The sequence below is a fragment of the Astyanax mexicanus genome, chromosome 21 (assembly GCF_023375975.1).
Source record: "Astyanax mexicanus isolate ESR-SI-001 chromosome 21, AstMex3_surface, whole genome shotgun sequence".
NCBI lineage: Eukaryota > Metazoa > Chordata > Actinopteri > Characiformes > Acestrorhamphidae > Astyanax > Astyanax mexicanus.
Window position 1 is genome coordinate 31151029 of NC_064428.1, and position 17544 is coordinate 31168572.

General features: G+C 35.2%; 1 protein-coding gene across 2 annotated transcripts in view; it reads left to right on the forward strand.

Moving 5' to 3' along the window:
* The window catches only part of pcca (propionyl-CoA carboxylase subunit alpha), a 238898-nt gene that overhangs the window by 151381 nt on the left and 69973 nt on the right, over window positions 1-17544 (forward strand). The window lies entirely within an intron of this gene.

Consider the following 17544-nt stretch of genomic DNA (forward strand, 5'->3'; position numbering starts at 1 on the left):
ATCACTAGTATGTACTGAATAATTTTTTGATACGAAATAAATAGAATTACTAAGTACTAAATAATACTGAATGATTAATAAGTATTGCATTATTAATGTTTATTAATTTGTAGCTACTGGTTATTTAGTAGGTACTAAATTTGAATTTACCTAATAATTAGTAGGCAGTGAAACATCTGAATGCTGTAAACCAGCGACTGTAATAAAGACACAGGTCTAGCGCCTGTAGTTTGTACAGTGAGTGGTGTATTTTACTGAGCCAGATTGAACTGATTATAGGGCCACACTTAGACAGCTGCTCCACCCAGGAGCTTTTCACTCCTAATTTCACCATATTAAACTTTATATATATATATTAATTACGGTCCTGAAAGAGTGTTATGTTCTGGTTAAAGATGTGGTTTTTAAAAGCTGCTTTTCCTCCTGCCTGGACTCCTTTCCTTCCACCATCTGTATTTGGTGCATGCTCAGTAATTCATCATGGAGAAGAGCATCTGCTAAAGGAACAAATGCAAACATGCTTGACAACACTTTTCCCTGAATAATAAATGAGCCACTGCAGCTGCGTACGACATGTTTAGAGCTATGTGTGTGCTTGTGTATATATGTATGTAAATATATGCATGTTATGTGCAAGTGTTTAATTAGTGAATTCCTCTACTTAACCCTTTTAACCCTGTTATCTGTATGTGGGCTCTTCATTTCACATGACACATTACAGTACCTACACCATACAGTCTAAAGTACTGAAACACCTGGCCTTCAAAAATCAGGGAGACTAGGAATAATAAGTGCTTATTTAATCATCAGCAATTAATGAATGATAAGAACTCAATAAATAACTACTAGGTAGTAAGTAATTAGTAGGTACTGAAGAAATAGCATATACTAAATACTTACTATTTTGACTAAATAAGAGATGCTGAACAACTATGTAGTTAAGGTAAGGTAAGTAGTAGGTACTGAACAATTAGTGGATACTAAATTATATGTAAATGCTTAATAAAAAGCAGGTACTGAATAATTGGTAAATACTGAATAATTACAGCCTTTTAAACAATTAGTAGAAGAGTAGAATTAGTAAAAAATGAGTATGTACTTAATCGTTAGTATATACTGAAAAACTAGGAAGTACTGAATAATTAGTATATATTAAATAATCAGTATGCACCAAATAATTAGTAAATATTAAATGTTCAGTAGATACTAAATAATCAGTACGTGCTGAATAATTAGTAAATACTAAATCATAAGTAGATACTAAATAATTATTATATACTGATTAATATGTAGATACTAAATATTATTAAGATACCAAATATTAAGTACATACTGAATAAATAGTATATACTGAATAATATGTAGATACTTAATTAATATATATATAGATACTTGATTATATGTAGGTACTGACAAATATGCAGATACTGAATTACTTGTACATACTGATTAATTAGATAGTGAATAATTAGTATGTAAAGAATAATTAGTAAATACTGAATAACCAGCAAGTACTGAATAATTAGTAGATACTTAATAACTAGAACGTACTGATTAAATAGTAGATATTAAATAACTAGTAGTTACTGAAAAAATTGTAGATTCTTAATAGTTTCTAATTATTCGACAATTATTAGATACTAAATAACTATTATGTACTGAATAATTAGTAGATACTAAATAACTAGTATGTACTGAGTAATTATTAGATACAAAATGACTAGTATGTACTGAATAATTAGTAGATGCTAAATAACTAGTATGTACTAGATAATTAGTAGATCCTGAATAACGAGAATGTACTGATTAAATAGTAGATATTGAATAACTAGTATGTACTGAATAATAAGTAGATACTTAATAACTAGTATGTACTAAATAATTAGTAGATACTAAATAACGAGTATGTACTGAATAATTAGAAGATAGTACTGACTAAGTAGTTAGTTGATTTGGGATCTTTTGTAAGATTTAATTAGGTAGGTACTGAGTAATTGTTTATTTTGGTATAATTAGTAGGTACTGAATAGTTTGTGCTTATTGAATACTGAATGATTAGTATGTTTTAATTAGTAGGTACTGAATTACTGGATACTGGATACTTGATAATTAGTAGGCATTACATTCCTAGGTACTAAATAATTACTTTTCTTTTTGAATAGAGTAATTAGTAATCAGTGTCCATAAACTTTAGGCCAGTTATTGTATATAAACTGATACTCAGAGACTGAGGCAGAGAGAAAACCTCCCTCAGAAAAGAGAGAAGAATTAACAAAAGACATTTGGCATAGAGACTGGAATAATTATAATAATCTTCTTTCACACACACACACACACACACACACACACGGATTCACACTCACAGTCTCCTCTTCTCCAGAGAATTAATCATGCCAATTAGCGCTGCTAGCATGTTCATTCCTGTTTTATTCCAGCCTGTGTTTAATTATCAGTTTGCCTGAGATACATTTCAGTTTTTTTTTCACGTTCAGGTGCTTTTCGGTTTCCTCAATAAGCATTTTTTATATTTACACCTCCCGCTAACTCGATATTACAGCACAACTCACAACTCACACATATTCCAATTACAGCATCTCACTCTGCATACACATACAGTCTTTAGACTGCACTTATATAGTGTGCATTTCAGAGACGCAGCATTACAGAGTAGCATCACAGCGCTAATGCTCGGAGGAAAGCGGTTCTGATACATCAGCTCACAGACGCAGCCTTGTGCTGATCCACATCACCCTAGGAGTGATGAGGGGAAAGGAGAGAGCGCCCTGTTCTCTCAGGTCTCTGGCAGCTGATGGCAAGCTGCATGAGTGGGATTAGAACCTGCAATCTCCCGTGACAGATCATAGTAACCGCTGGTCCACTCAGCGCACCTGTTGATTTCATATTTAAGCCCTATCCAGATGGGATTAGGACCATGTATGTGTTTTTCTCAGACTTCCTCTGAGAAAATTACAGGCTAAATTATCTACTGTTTTTCGCTGAACTCCGCAGTCCTCCGGTAATTTTAGTCCCGTCCGGACTCACATCTCTGAATTTCGTCACCTCGAGTTTAACCCTTTCATGCATAGAGGTCACTACAGTGTACAGCTGTTTAAATTTTTTTTTCTTTAAATATGCTTGCAATTTTGGGCACTGCTGCATATAGTCCACTGTAGTGGAAGCTATTGCATCATCCTATACAAAAAAATCCCATTGGTTGGTCATTGTAATGGGAAAAAGAAGTCAATGAAATCAAGATGGCCGGCAGACAGGGAAAACCACCAAACACCTTGGCTATTTTTGTTTCTACCTTTTATAAAATTATATCACTGCAGGTAAAAAAATATATAATTACATCAAGTAACATCTAAGGTGACATATTATGTAAAGATTTTCGAAATTTTGATTTTATATTTGAGGGAATTGTAGATTAATCATCTGTCCACTTAATTGTACATCATGCATCATTAGCTATTTTTCAACTTTTATGCAATGTCAATTACTTCCAGTGTTGTTTTTAAAATAATTCATATTGTTTAATGTTTTGGCTGTAAATCAACTTCTTTAATTGAGGAATGTCTGCCAGTACAGACAGTTGCAAGCAGAGAAGTAGGGTCAAGCAGTGATAGTGAAGGTGAGTCTGGAAATGTTACTGAGGGAGTTGAGGCTGAGGAACGGAGATGAAGGAGATGAGGCTGTTGAAACTAAGGGCACCCCAATATCCAGTATGCCCCTGGAAACCACTGGCCCCAGCTCAAGAAAGTATAAAATGCCAGCACACGAAGAACCAAGTACACCTGCATGCAGTGTCTTGTAGCTTTGTGCCCTGTATGCTTTGGCAACCATCATAGAAAATAGTCTCAGAAATTAGCAACAAGCATGATTTGACAGGAAATATGATACATGCTATAAAATACTATAAGAGAATATGCTCACTTAACAGTTCAGAGACTTGACAAGAATACAGTATGATAATACCAGTCACAATCAAGATTCTATAAGGTTCTACGGTTCAGAGACATTTTCTTGTGTCACAATATCCTCCTCAGTTCCACTATTCCAACAGAATACCATATTACAACTGTATAACTGAATTACATTTGTGTTTTTTTACAACAAAAAATGCATGAAGTACACTTGAGTGGACAGATAAATATTTCTTTATCGAATAAAGATAGAATATATATTTTTTTCAAACCTTGTTTTACATCCCTAAGGATGTATAAAAACACTTAGAAAAAAAATCCTGACTGAGTTTATTATAATTCATGCATGAGAGGGTTAATAAAATAGCTATCTGTCCACTGCCATGCACCGTAATTACACTTTGGGTGCACGTTTTCAAGGAGATCCACGTAAACACAACAGCGAGTGGAAATGGAGGAGCTACTGAACGTGATGTCATGTGAAAGAGAAAGTCCAAAAAACTCACTGATCCTCACGTTTTTTCAATTGCAGTCCGGATGTAAGAATTTTATCACTATCAGTAGAAGTGTGAAATATTTTTCCATATTTTTTGGTCTTCTCCACCAAGACAAAATCCAGATACATCACTGAAGATGAGCCATTAATGTTTATCCAACTTCCAGACTATCCTGGTTCCAATCTTCCATCCACATCCAGGGAGGTTAGCTACTGTACCATAGGTTGTAAACCTCTCGATTATGTTGGGCATCCTTGGCCAAAGAAACATCAAGATATCTGGAGATGTGGGTCTTGTAACCTTGAGATTGTTCATATTTTACCACAATTACACACTAAGAAAAGTAAGTACAGATTTGTACTTAAAAGAGTACAAAGCTTGTCGCTGGGGCTGTACCTTATATTGAGGTACAAAAAAGTACCTTTCAGTGAAAGTCCTTTTTTGTACCCATGGTTTTTGTGCCAGTAAAGATTATAAAGATTATAAACATTATCATCAACTGAATATGGCTCAAAAACTTGATGATCCAAAATTGTCTGGCTTTCAAATAAAAATGTGCAATTAAAATATATATTGTTTATTAGTGCAGTGATACAGAATACTGAATGTACCCTTTGGCTGGTTAAATGGTACAAATTTGTACTTATTGCTGTTAGAAATGACTTCAGAGGGAACAAATCTGACCCTGTAAAGACCAATATTGTACCTTTGAAGGTACAATTTTGAAGAGTGTACCGTTGAGTACAAAAAAGTACTCATATCGTACCTCTGTTTTTTAGAGTGTACTGTAGATATTTATATGTTTAGTGTGGCACTTAGGCACACAATCCACAGACTTAATCAACTTCTGTCCTTTTTCTCAGGTTTCAGGTGTGATTTTTATATTGCACACAGCTGTTACTTTCCACAGTTGAGTTTAAACGAGAATCACATGCTTAAAACAAAGTTATGTCAGCACAATTTTGAAAAGGTACCAATAATTTCTCTAATGTCTCTTTTTTTGCTGTTGCTGCAATGCAGACAAAGGAAATAAACATGTGTATAACACAACCATGTGTACTGGAATCTGCTCACTTCGTGTTTGGAAGAATGCTTGAAACTGGCGAGATGGGCGTGGTCAGTCTCAGATGAGGTTTTAGGGTACCAGCAGTCAGTCCAAAACCAGTTGACCAATGAAGATTCAAGGGGAATGCCTTCTTCTAAGCCACGCCCACCCGTGAAAACTGTGCCAAAACTCAGAAGCAAAAAACTGAAGCAGAAGCTAAGGAGAGATTCCAGAAGCAAAAACTTTAACAGAAAAATCCAAAAAAATCCACACAAAAAAAACACACAAATAAAAGCAAAGACTGGCAAATTCCAAATTGAAATAATTTTCAAATAACTGCAAAGGATAATAAAGTAACCAAGTATATTTAAAATATGTATACTCTCTATATTTTTTCTCTTTTGAATTTGCAACATACAATTTTTCCTTTAGATATTTTAATTTTGATTGCAGATTTTGTTTTTTTTATGTAAAACTTTTGGCACAAAATTCACTCCATACATGTGTAATTACAGTAATTTTCTTGGAGAAATACTTACTCCTGCAACCAGTAGTGTAGCCTAATAGGAAGATTGCTTATGCTAAGGGTGGTGAACAGTGTTTTTTAATAAGCTTCTAGTGCACTTTTAAAGTTTTTAATGCCTCGTTTTAAATGTCAGAGCTCTCCAGATTCTACCAGTAAGGTGTGGAGCTACTTTGAGTCTGGATAACAGTGTAAAAAGTGATTTATCTGCAGGGGCAGGTGGATGCCCCCTTAGTGCTTGTTGTAAAGAGCGCTGGGCAAAAAGCCCAAAATCGCTGGATCTCGGAAAGCTGCAGGAGAGCGGAGGTGAGCTATTCAACAAAGGTAAGTACTCTTTATCATGCTTTTACTACACTAAAAGTCAATTTTACACCAGAGTTCTCCTTTAAGCAAGTTTTTTTTGTGTGTAATAACACACAATATAATAATCCATTATTAAATATAATTTGACAGTCGCTTTGAATGTGTCTCAGTCACATTTCCTAATGAACAGCTTCCAGATTTCATTGATGGTCCTCCTCTCACAGTGTAAAGAAAGGCATGACAGACAGACAGCATGATGAACTGCTGATGACGGCTGAGCTGATGAAGCACATTGTGTGTATCCCTGCTGTTGTCTGGAAGTCTGGAGGAGAAGAAGGAAGACGAGGAGGAAGTAGAGGAGGAGGAGGAGGAGGAGGAGGAGGAGGAGGAGGAATACTGTGTTTGGCCTTTTCTCGTTTACAGCCAGCGGCTCTCCCACGCCCATCGTCTGTTCAAATCTGTATTTATAGCAGCCTGTCCTCCCTATCAGCATCTCTAATTCAACGCCTCTGTCATTCTCTCTACCTCTCATATTCTTTTTTTTTTCTCTCTCTGTCATTTTCTCTCTATCTTTAATTCTGTCTCTCTCTTTATCTCAGTCTCTTGTTTTCTCATTCTCTCTTTGTCTCTCTCTCACCCTCTCTCTCTTTATCTCAGTATCTTTTTCTCTCTCTGTCTCTCTCTCTCTGTCTTGTTCTCTCATTCTGTCTCTCATTCTGTCTCTCTCATCATCTCAGTCTCTTGTTCTCTCATTCTCTCTCTTTTTTCTGTCTCTCCTCTGTCATTTTTCCTCCTCTTATTCTCTCTTTCTCTGTCTAATGTTCTGTCTCTTTTTCATTTTCTCAGTCTATTGTTCTCTCATTCTCTCTCTCTCATTCCCTGTTTTTCATTCTCTCTCGCTTTCATTATCTCGCTATCTTGTTCTCTCAAACATTCTCTCTTATTATCTCTTTTTCATTCTCTCTCTCGGTCTCTCTATCTCTCGCTCTCTCACTCTTTTTCTTTTGTTCTGTCTCTCTCTTATTATTTCAGTCTCTTTTCTCTCGTTCTCTCTTTCTCTCCCTCATTATGTCAATTTTGTTCTTTCACTCTCTCTCTTCTTCTCTCTCATTATCTCAATCCCTTGTTCTTTTCTTCTCTCTCTTTCATTCAGTCTCTTGTTCTTTATTTCATTCTTTCTCATTATCTCTCTCTGTCATTCTCCCTCTCTCATTTTCTCTCTCCTTCTCATTCTTTCTTTCTCTCTTTATTCCAGTCTCTTCTTCTTCTCTCTCTCTCTGGCATGACAACAATAGATAATTACAGTATTCTCACAGTATGTAAATCACTCTGTATCTTTTATCAGTGAATTAATCAGTCAGTCATTTGTAACACTAATTTTACGCGCTTCTGCTGAATGTAGTTTTAATCAGGGGTTTAATAATGCAAATTATTCATTTACAGTATGTCCTGTATTCATTAGCACAGTAGATAAAAATACTGTATTGTATGTATGTATGTAATGTATTGTACTTGATTTGTTTAGCACAGTAAACTTGATTATATAGTAGTTCTACTGTCTACTGTACACTTTTTGGAAATCTGAGTTTAATTTCTCTCAAAAAGATCTAAAATCTTTAAAAAATCTTAAGAAATTTAAAAACAATGAGAAACAGCAACAGAAACAGCAACAGAAAAATCCAAAAAAATTCACAGAAAGTTCACAAAAACACAAAAATGAAAGCAAAGACTGGCAAAATCCTAACTGAAACATTTTTCAACTGCAAAGGATTTTCAAGTAACCAAGTATATTTAAAATATGTATTTGCTCTATATTTTTTCTCTTTTGAATTTGCTTTTTTAAAATTTTGACTGCAGATTTTATTTTTTTTTACGTAAAACTTTATGCTAAGGGTTGTAAACAGAGCTTTTAATCAACTTTTTGTGCACTTTTAAAGTTTTTAATGACTTGTTTTAAATGTTAGCGCTCTCCAGATTCTACCAATAAGGTGTGGAGCTACTTTGAGCTGGATAACAGTGTAAAAAGTAATTTATCTGCAGGGGCAAGTGGATGCCCCCTTAGCGCCCGTTGTAGAAAGTTCTGTATAGTAGTTCTACTGTCTACTGTACACTTTTTGGAAATAGTTTAATTTCTCTCAAAAAGATCTCAAATCTTTAAAAAATCTTAAGAAATTTAAAAACAAATGAGGAAAGAAAGTAATTGAGATCTATCATTTTGGAAAGGATTAGTCATTTCTAAGGCTTTGGGATTCCAACAGACCACAGTGAGAGCCATTATTATTTACAAATGGAGAAAACATGGATCACTGGTGAACCGAAATTATACCAAAAGGGCATAAGGTCATGCATGGGCATGAGGTCAAAAAAGAACCCAGAACAACATTAAATCCTGCTGTTTGTTGAAAAATGCACAATATATACTCTCTCTCTCTCTCTACATGTGTATAATAATGAAAGGACTAGAAAAAGCTGGTGAATCTTGTGTTATGAATGTATGATTTGAATGATAAATGCGACCTTGGCAGTGTGGCAGGAATAACCTTCAATCCAGCACTCGGCCTTGTTAAACTCTCCGTCCGTCTACACCTGTGGCTGAGTGAGGGAGTGTGTGTCTCTGCAGGCTTCGTACTTCACCGCTGACAATGTCAACCTCGCTGCTCTGTAATTATAGAGCTGTTACCTGCAGTAAAATCACACACCGGGACTAGAGCCCTGCACTCAGAGAGGAAATCACAGAATGAATTTATCATATCTCAAATTCAATTCAAGCAGAGCTTACTTATTTGGTGTATACATACCTCTTGAACTTTCACATTTTGTATGTATTATATGTATTATATATATGTTATTACATGTATTATATCTGTTTTAGTAAGAGTTTAAGTGGTAGAACAACACAAAGTAGCACATAATTGTTAAGTGGTACAAAAATGAAAAAAAAAAATGTTTGATGTGCAAAAGTATCCAGCCCTAGATAAAATCCAGTGCAATCAATCGCCTTCAGAAATCACTTAATCAGTTAATAGAGAATGTAGAGCTGTGTGTAAGTTAGTCTCAGTATAAATATAAACAACTATTCTTTGAAGGCCTTAGTGTTTTTTTAGGGAACACTAGTGAAATTACATCACAAAGACCAAGGAACTCCCCAGACAGGTCAGAGATAAAGTTGTGGTGAAGAACACAGGTTCAACACAGGGTTAGATTATAAAAACATATCCCAAGATTTGAGCAACCCAAGGAGCACTGTTAAAGCCAACATCCAAAAATGAATGGAAACGTATCCTACAACTACAAACCTACCAAGACATGGCAATGGTCCACACAAACTGTCCAATCGAACAAGAAGAGCACTGATCAAAGAAGCAGCCATAAGGCCAATGGTCACTCTGGAGGAGCTGCAGAGATTCACAGCTCAGGTAGGAGAAAATCTGTCCACAGGACAACTAGTTGTAAACTCCACAAATCTGGCCACAGTACTTACTTTCACTATGTGAACTCTGTATTGTAGTGTTTTACAAAGGTTTGCTTGGCAAATTAATCTCTTGTTCATGTGGTTCAGGATCTGAGATCACGGATGTTCAGCTAAAGCTTGTTTCCTTTCCCTTTACACAGTGAAATTCCTCTTGATTTGATTGTTGACTTGATTGTTCAATGATATTATGCATCATAGAGGGTGATACATACAAATTTCTTTCAATCTTTCTTAGAAGAACATTGTTTTAACCCTTGTGTGGTGTTCATATTTTTGTTACTCGTTTACTTTGTTACTTGTATTTAATTCAGCAAAATTAAGCAATTTTACATTAAAATGCTTTACACATGCTTGCTTCACCTAAACTGCAAGCAATATAAACAGCTTACATGGTTAATATTTGCCCTTTACCTTTCTTATGTTACATTTCTTTTAAAAAGTGCTACTCTTTTTTTTATTAGTTTTTTTAATAAAATGTAAAAGAAAATGAATTAAACTCAAGATATGAGTAGACAATTTGTTTAGTTTCAAATGTACAAATGAAGCAATGTTTATTAGCCCTTGGCCAAACATACTGTATGTAATATAAATGTGTGTGTGTGTGGGGGGGGGGGGGGGGGGCTGTACAGTGTGTGTTTATCGAAAATGTGTTTTGATATATGTTTTTCACAAAAAATGAGCCAATGCCAATGAGTTTGAGTTAGAAAAAATATATTTTTTGTATCATTTGATGAAAAATTAAAACGGGTCCCACAGACCCGAACACCACACAAGGGTTAAACTACTTCCATAATTTTCTCATGCTTTTTTAGGAAAACTGAAGATCTTTTACCCATTTTTGCCAAGCTTTACTGACTCTGCCACTCTCGAAATGCAGCTGAATCGCAGCCTTCAGAGCGATACATGCGTTTTTACACCTCTACACTCTACTCTCCACCAGCCAGCTGTCAGCCGACACTCCCGTTCACATAAATCCTGCGATGGCTGCACCTAATGTTCAGCTGTGATTAAAAGTGTCCATATTGTGTGTAGTAATCTGTAGTGTTAACTGAGCTATATCCATGTCTCATAGGGTGCTCTGCAAATAAATGGGTCTTTATGGCCATATGGTGCGCTTTTTGGAGGCTGCCAGCTGGCGCCAGGTAGGAATTGCCTCACGCTGATGAAGGAGCAGCTCCTCCGGCCCAAAATACACTTGGTTTAAATAAGTCAAACTGCATATTTGATCACTTTAGAATTGTTCTAAATATGGATGCGTCATGATCCTTAGCATTATCATCCAGAGAACTGTCCAGAAACTTAATAATTTAATTATTTGATGATGTGTTTGTTGTATTCTGGAAGAGCATAAGGTTTCTAGGATGGATTAAAATGCTAAAAATACTTCAGAGCAATTTATTTTCTATATAGAACTATTGGTGAAATGGGTTCTGCACAGTATTTAAAGGGTTCTTTGGATAGTAACAGTAGTATAGCACCAAAAAACTGGGTTCCCAATACTTTCATCATCACGATACCCAGGCAGCCTCCTAAAAACACCACAGCAACAAAATCTAGCACTCCCATCCCAAACAGCATGAAGATTTAGGCCATGAAGCTCAGCTAATATAAGGTCAGTGTGTTGGCAAAAGTGTCTTGTCCCCATATTATACTCCGCAACCGGGGTCTTGGCACATGTGGCTCTGGTTTATTCCCATATTATATTCTGAAACTGAGGTGTTGGCACATGTGGCTTGGGCCAATTCCCATACGTGGTAACCAAGGTACTGATACATGTAGCTCAGGCTGTTTGCCACATTATATTTGGCAACCCAGGTTTGCACATGCAAACACGTATATTATAATCTGAAACTATTATTGATGTAACAATAAGAAAACCACCTTGCATAGAACCACCTTGGCACCTCCACTTACTCAACCAAACCCTATCAGAGCCCAACCTACTAGACCAGTCGAATTATCTGCATTTCATTTAGGTTCGGTCATTTTGCTTGAGAACCTCAGACAGTACACAACAAGATATGTCATGAGACTTTGTTTGAGGGAGGAATCTGTACCTACTGTCTGTGGCAAGTCAGCAGAAAATAACATCACAGTTAAACATGAATTGCACACAAATGAAGATTTGAAACGACCAGGAAAATCAAACTCTTTGCATCTTTTCTTCCAGCAATGTTGGCAGATGCCGTTCCACCACCGTTGCCCTTCTAAAGGTCATGATTCTGGCAGGGTGACACGGGTTCTACATCAGTGTCATGGGTTGCATCTTCCAAACTTGAGCTGAAAATGCCATGCTGTCTTTGGCCTCGCCTCCATTCTCCTCTTAAGCCAAATTGATGACCAGTTTGAAAGTTTTAGGAATCATATGCTTCTATGAGCTGTTTGTTTAATTGCTTATCCCTTATTGTGATGTCAAAATAAGAAAAACACCTTGCATCGAACACCCTTGGCACCACCCCTTACTCGACCAACCCCAACACAACCCCACCCTCTAGTTCAGTTGAATTATCTGCATTTCATTTTGGTTCAGTCATTTTGGTTGAGAACCTCAGACAGTACACAGCAAGATATGTCATGAGACTTTGTTTGAGGTAGGAATCTGTAACCTACTGTCTGTGGCAAGTCAGCAGAAAATAACATCACAGTTAAACATGAATTGCACACAAATGAAGATTTGAAACGAACAGGCAAATCAAACTCTTTGCATCTTTTCGTCCAGCAATGTGGGCAGATGCTGTTCCACCACCGTTGCCCTTCTAAAGGTCATGATTCTGGCAGGGCGACACGGGTTCTAGATCAGTGTCAGGGGGTGCATCTTCCAAACTTGAGCTGAAAATGCCATGCTGTCTTTGGCCTCGCCTCCGTTCTCTTCTCAAGCCAAGCAGCAGGGCTGTTTCTGAGCATCCATCTGCTATCAGATCACATCCATCCATGAAGCTGTGAAGTCTATTCAGCGTCTCGGCTGGACGGCGGAAAGCTGTCCTTGTTTCAGACAGAATGAGGCGGGAAAACGATGCGTTACAGTGATGAATGCGCGGCAGGTGAGCTCAGATTCATGGACTATGACTAATACGGAGAATCATTTATATCTGTCCATGCGAAAAAGATGCTTTATTACATTCCATGGGATGTTTTTTTCCACCGTCGACGGCGGCGGCAGAACCCCGAGGAGTCAAGGTAAAATGGCAGCTCAAGTGTCTTGTCAGGAAGCGGCGCCAACATCCGTGTGACAGGCGTTTTTCATACACCCACGGCCCTGAGCACGAGCACAACAGCAGAGCACGAGCGCTGTAGCAACACGGCCACAAACGCTCTTTTCTTTCACGACAACATCCCGATGACAGGGGTGACATTTAGCTGCTAGCTCTGCCACGTTTCTGCTGACGAGGTCAGCTCATTAAACCCTGGACGGAGCTGCCATGTTGGATCCACAACATCATAATCCACCATGACTAGCTCTCGCGCATTATCAAGACCTGTAGCCGCCATTATTATCCCACAGTTTCAGCTAGAAATCAACATTACAGCCCATACCTTAAAGAGGAATTCCACTTTTCTTATACTTTAGGTGCAACTGAGTGGCTTAGGTGTACACTATACAGAATGGATGGTTACAATGGTTAAACTGAGACCATAAATCAATTTTCTGGTGACCACAACATGCTATATTGGCACCATAAACAAATATATTAAGATCACAAGACATTATCTTGAAGCCATGAGTTAAAAACTTTGGGCCACGAGATAACATTGCACACAATAATATATTGACGCCATTATGCAATATATTGTGGCTATTAGGTAGTATAATTAGATCATATCATAATACCTTGATGGTATTAGATAGTACTGTATATTGAGATCATATCATAATACCTTGAGGCTAATGTCTTGAGCGTACAGGATCATATACAGAAACCGCAAGATAATCTCTCAAAAACCATGAGATAAATACTTTGAAGGTATGAGATAATGTCTTGAGAGAACAGGATCATATATAGAAACCACAAGATAATTGATGGTATATTAATTGATATTGTATTATATTGAGGCTATGAGATAAGGTCTTGAGAGTACAGGATCATATATAGAAAAACTACAAGATAATATATTAAGGCTTTGAGATAATACATAGAGACCACAAGACAATATATTGAGGCTATAAGATTATATATAGAAAAAACAAGAAGATATAGTGAGGCTATGAGATGAATACTTTGATGGTATTAGATGTAATCTTGAGGGTATGAGATAATGTCTCACAAGATAATATCTAGGCAATATATTGAGGCTATACGATAATATCTAGAGACCACAAGAAGATATCTTGAGGCCATAAAATAATATATTGAGACCATATCATAATACCTAGAGGGTATGAGATAACATTTAAAGAGTACAAGATAATATATAGAAACCACAAGATGATATATTGAGACAATAAAGTTCTTAAATTCTTTGATGGTATGAGATATTATCTTGAGGGTATGAGATAATGTATTGAGAGTAAATGATCATATATAGAAACCACAAGATAATATATTGAGGCTATGAGATAATACAGAGAGACCACAATAAGATATCTTAAGCTATGAGATGATATATTGAGACCATATCATGATACATAGAGGATATGATTAATATCTGGAGAGTACAAGATAATATCTTGAGAGTAAAAGATAATATGTAGAAACCACAAGATGATATCTCGAGGCTATGAGAGATAATATATTTAGACCATGTCATAATACCTTTAGGGTATGGGATAATATCTTGAGAGTACAAGATAATATAGAAACCACAAGATAACATATTAAGACCAAAAGATAAATACTTCAACGGTATGATATATTATCTTGAGGGTATGAGATAATGTCTTGAGAGTACAGGATCATATATAGAAACCAAAAGATAACATGGCACAAAATAATATATTGATGCTAGTAGGCAATATCTTGAGGCCGTGAGAGGATACAATATATTGAGAGACCACAAGATAATTGGATAATTGGGATCCTGAGATAATATTTTGAGGCCATGAGATAGTATATTAAGATGAGAGAGTACATGATCATAATTAGAAACCACAAGATATTATATTGAGGCTATGAGATCATACATAGAGACCACAAGAAGATATATATCTTAAGCAATGAGATGATATATTGAGACCATATCATAATACATTGAGGATATGAGTTAATATCAGGAGAGTACAATATAATATATAGAAAACACACGATAATATTTTGAGACCATAAAATAAGTACTTTGATGGTATGAGATAGTATCTTGAGGGTATGAGATAACCAAAAGATAACATGGCACAAAATAATATATTGATGCTAGTAGGCAATATCTTGAGGCCGTGAGAGGATACAATATATTGAGAAACCACAAGATAATGGGGTATTTGGGATCCTGAGATAATATTTTGAGGCCATGAGATAGTATATTAAAATGAGAGAGTACATGATCATAAATGGAAACCACGAGATATTATATTGAGGCTATGAGATCATACATAGAGACCACAAGAAGATATCTTAAGCTATGAGATTATATATGATATTATATATCATAATACATTGAGGATATGAGTTAATATCTGGAGAGTACAAGATATTATATAGAAAACACAAGATAACATCTTGAGACCATGAAATAAGTACTTTGATGGTATGAGATAGTATCTTGAGGGTATGAGATAACCAAAAGATAACATGGCTTGAGGCCATGAGAGGATACAGTAAATTGAGACCATATTGGGGAAATAGGGATCCTAAGATAATATTTTGAGGCCATGAGATAGTATATTAAGATGAGATAATATTTTGAGAGCATGAGATAATTTAAATAGTTAAATTAAGTAGTTAAATAGTTTTTCAAGTAGAAAAAAACGGTGCTATATTTTATACACTCTTTCAAAATGCTCTAAAAGAACTAATTTTATACTAAAACTATATTAAATATTAAATATTTTGGCCACATGTTGATTTTCTTATGATTTTCCTTCAAAAATTTGTACAAAAAAATACATACAGAGTTCAGACATGTGTTTAAACCAACAGTGTAAACCAATCAACCAATCAAAGCAAGGTATCAGTTCTTTTTATCCTTCATATCCAATCATATGTACAGTATCTGCTGGGCATGAATGAGTTAAATTACTGGCTGTGTCTCTACAGTAATGAAGAGTGGAATGGGGGTTTATGAAGCTTGTTGGGGGTTAATCAGGAGTTCATACTGAACAGAAAGAGCGTGCTCATAATGATCCATCACACTCCACAGCTCCTCATTACTCCTCACGCTCTTCCTCCTCCTCTTCATCCACACACTCTCTTCAAAAGAATTCCCATCAAAGCCCTGCTGAACCCTGGCTCTCAGAGATGCTCCGCGTTAAAGGAGATAGTGAACATCTTCTTTACCACTCAGGAATTCAAATAAACACTGAGAGAAAAAAGCTATACTAATTAAATCTGCATGCTCTCTGGGGAACTGTGGCAAAAGAAAGATGTAAGCCTTCTGCACTGAGTAAGAGAAATATAAGAGAATTTATAAAATTATTTTTAAAATATGAATAAAAATTATTCATAAATAAAGTTAAAATATATACACTAGGTGAAATATTACACCAATTATTTTTAAAGACAGTTCTAATTAAATTCAAGGTTCTCATAATATAATTATCATAAAAACATAAAATCAAAGTTTTCAGAACCAGAAGGACATATTCACTCTTAGAACTGACTGGAGACTCGAGAATTATATTATATGAAGTATTCATTTTAAACATGTTGGATTTCTTTGGTTGTAGTTATTGTATTAAACTCAAGGGGGCAGCAAATCTGCATATTTGCATCAATTCATTAAATGGTCTGTACCATTTAAAAAATGTGTTTTTTTGTATTATTTTTTGTCTATTCATCTAATATATTTTATTATTTCACTTTTTGTTTTTAGTTAAATTGCATCATGCATGCAAATTATTTTTTTTATATAAAATTTTGTGTCTTTGTGTCTTTTTTTAAACAATGTTTTACTATTATTTACTTTATTAAATATTCTATACTTACATGTCCATATTCATTTATTAAATTGCTATTTATTTATATTAAAAATCACTATTATTTTCATTTTCCTGTGGTGATTTGCCTATTTACATTTTTAAATATAATAAATAGCCTATGCATATTTAAAATCCTATATTAATTAGATCATTTAGTTGTATTTGCTATATATATCCTATATTATTTTGTCTGTTAAATGTATTGTTCTATGTTAAATATTATAAATAGATTTTTCATTTAATATGTTTAACAGTCTGTTCATTTGATTTGCTTTATATTCCAAAGTCAATTTATTTTTAGACGTTAAAGAGTGAATTTAATTTATATACAGTGATGTGAAAAAGTGTTTGTCACACGGAACAACAGGTAAACACAAAATGCTATTTTTAATGAAGGTGTTTATTATTAAGGGAGAAAAAAAATTCAAACCTACCCTGTGTAAAAAAGTGATTGCCCCCTTGTTAAAACATACCGTCACTGTGGTTTCTGACACCTGAGTACACTTATTGCCACACCTGTTCTCAATCATTTAAATATAATTTAAATAGGACCTGCCTGACAAAGTAAAGTCCACCAAAAGATCCTTAAAAGCTACACATCATGCCGAGATCTAATATATGTTAACTAGTTTTAACTAATTTAATTTTAGATATTGAATAATCGATTTAATATATATTTTGATAATAAATATATTATCTGTGATTTATTTAC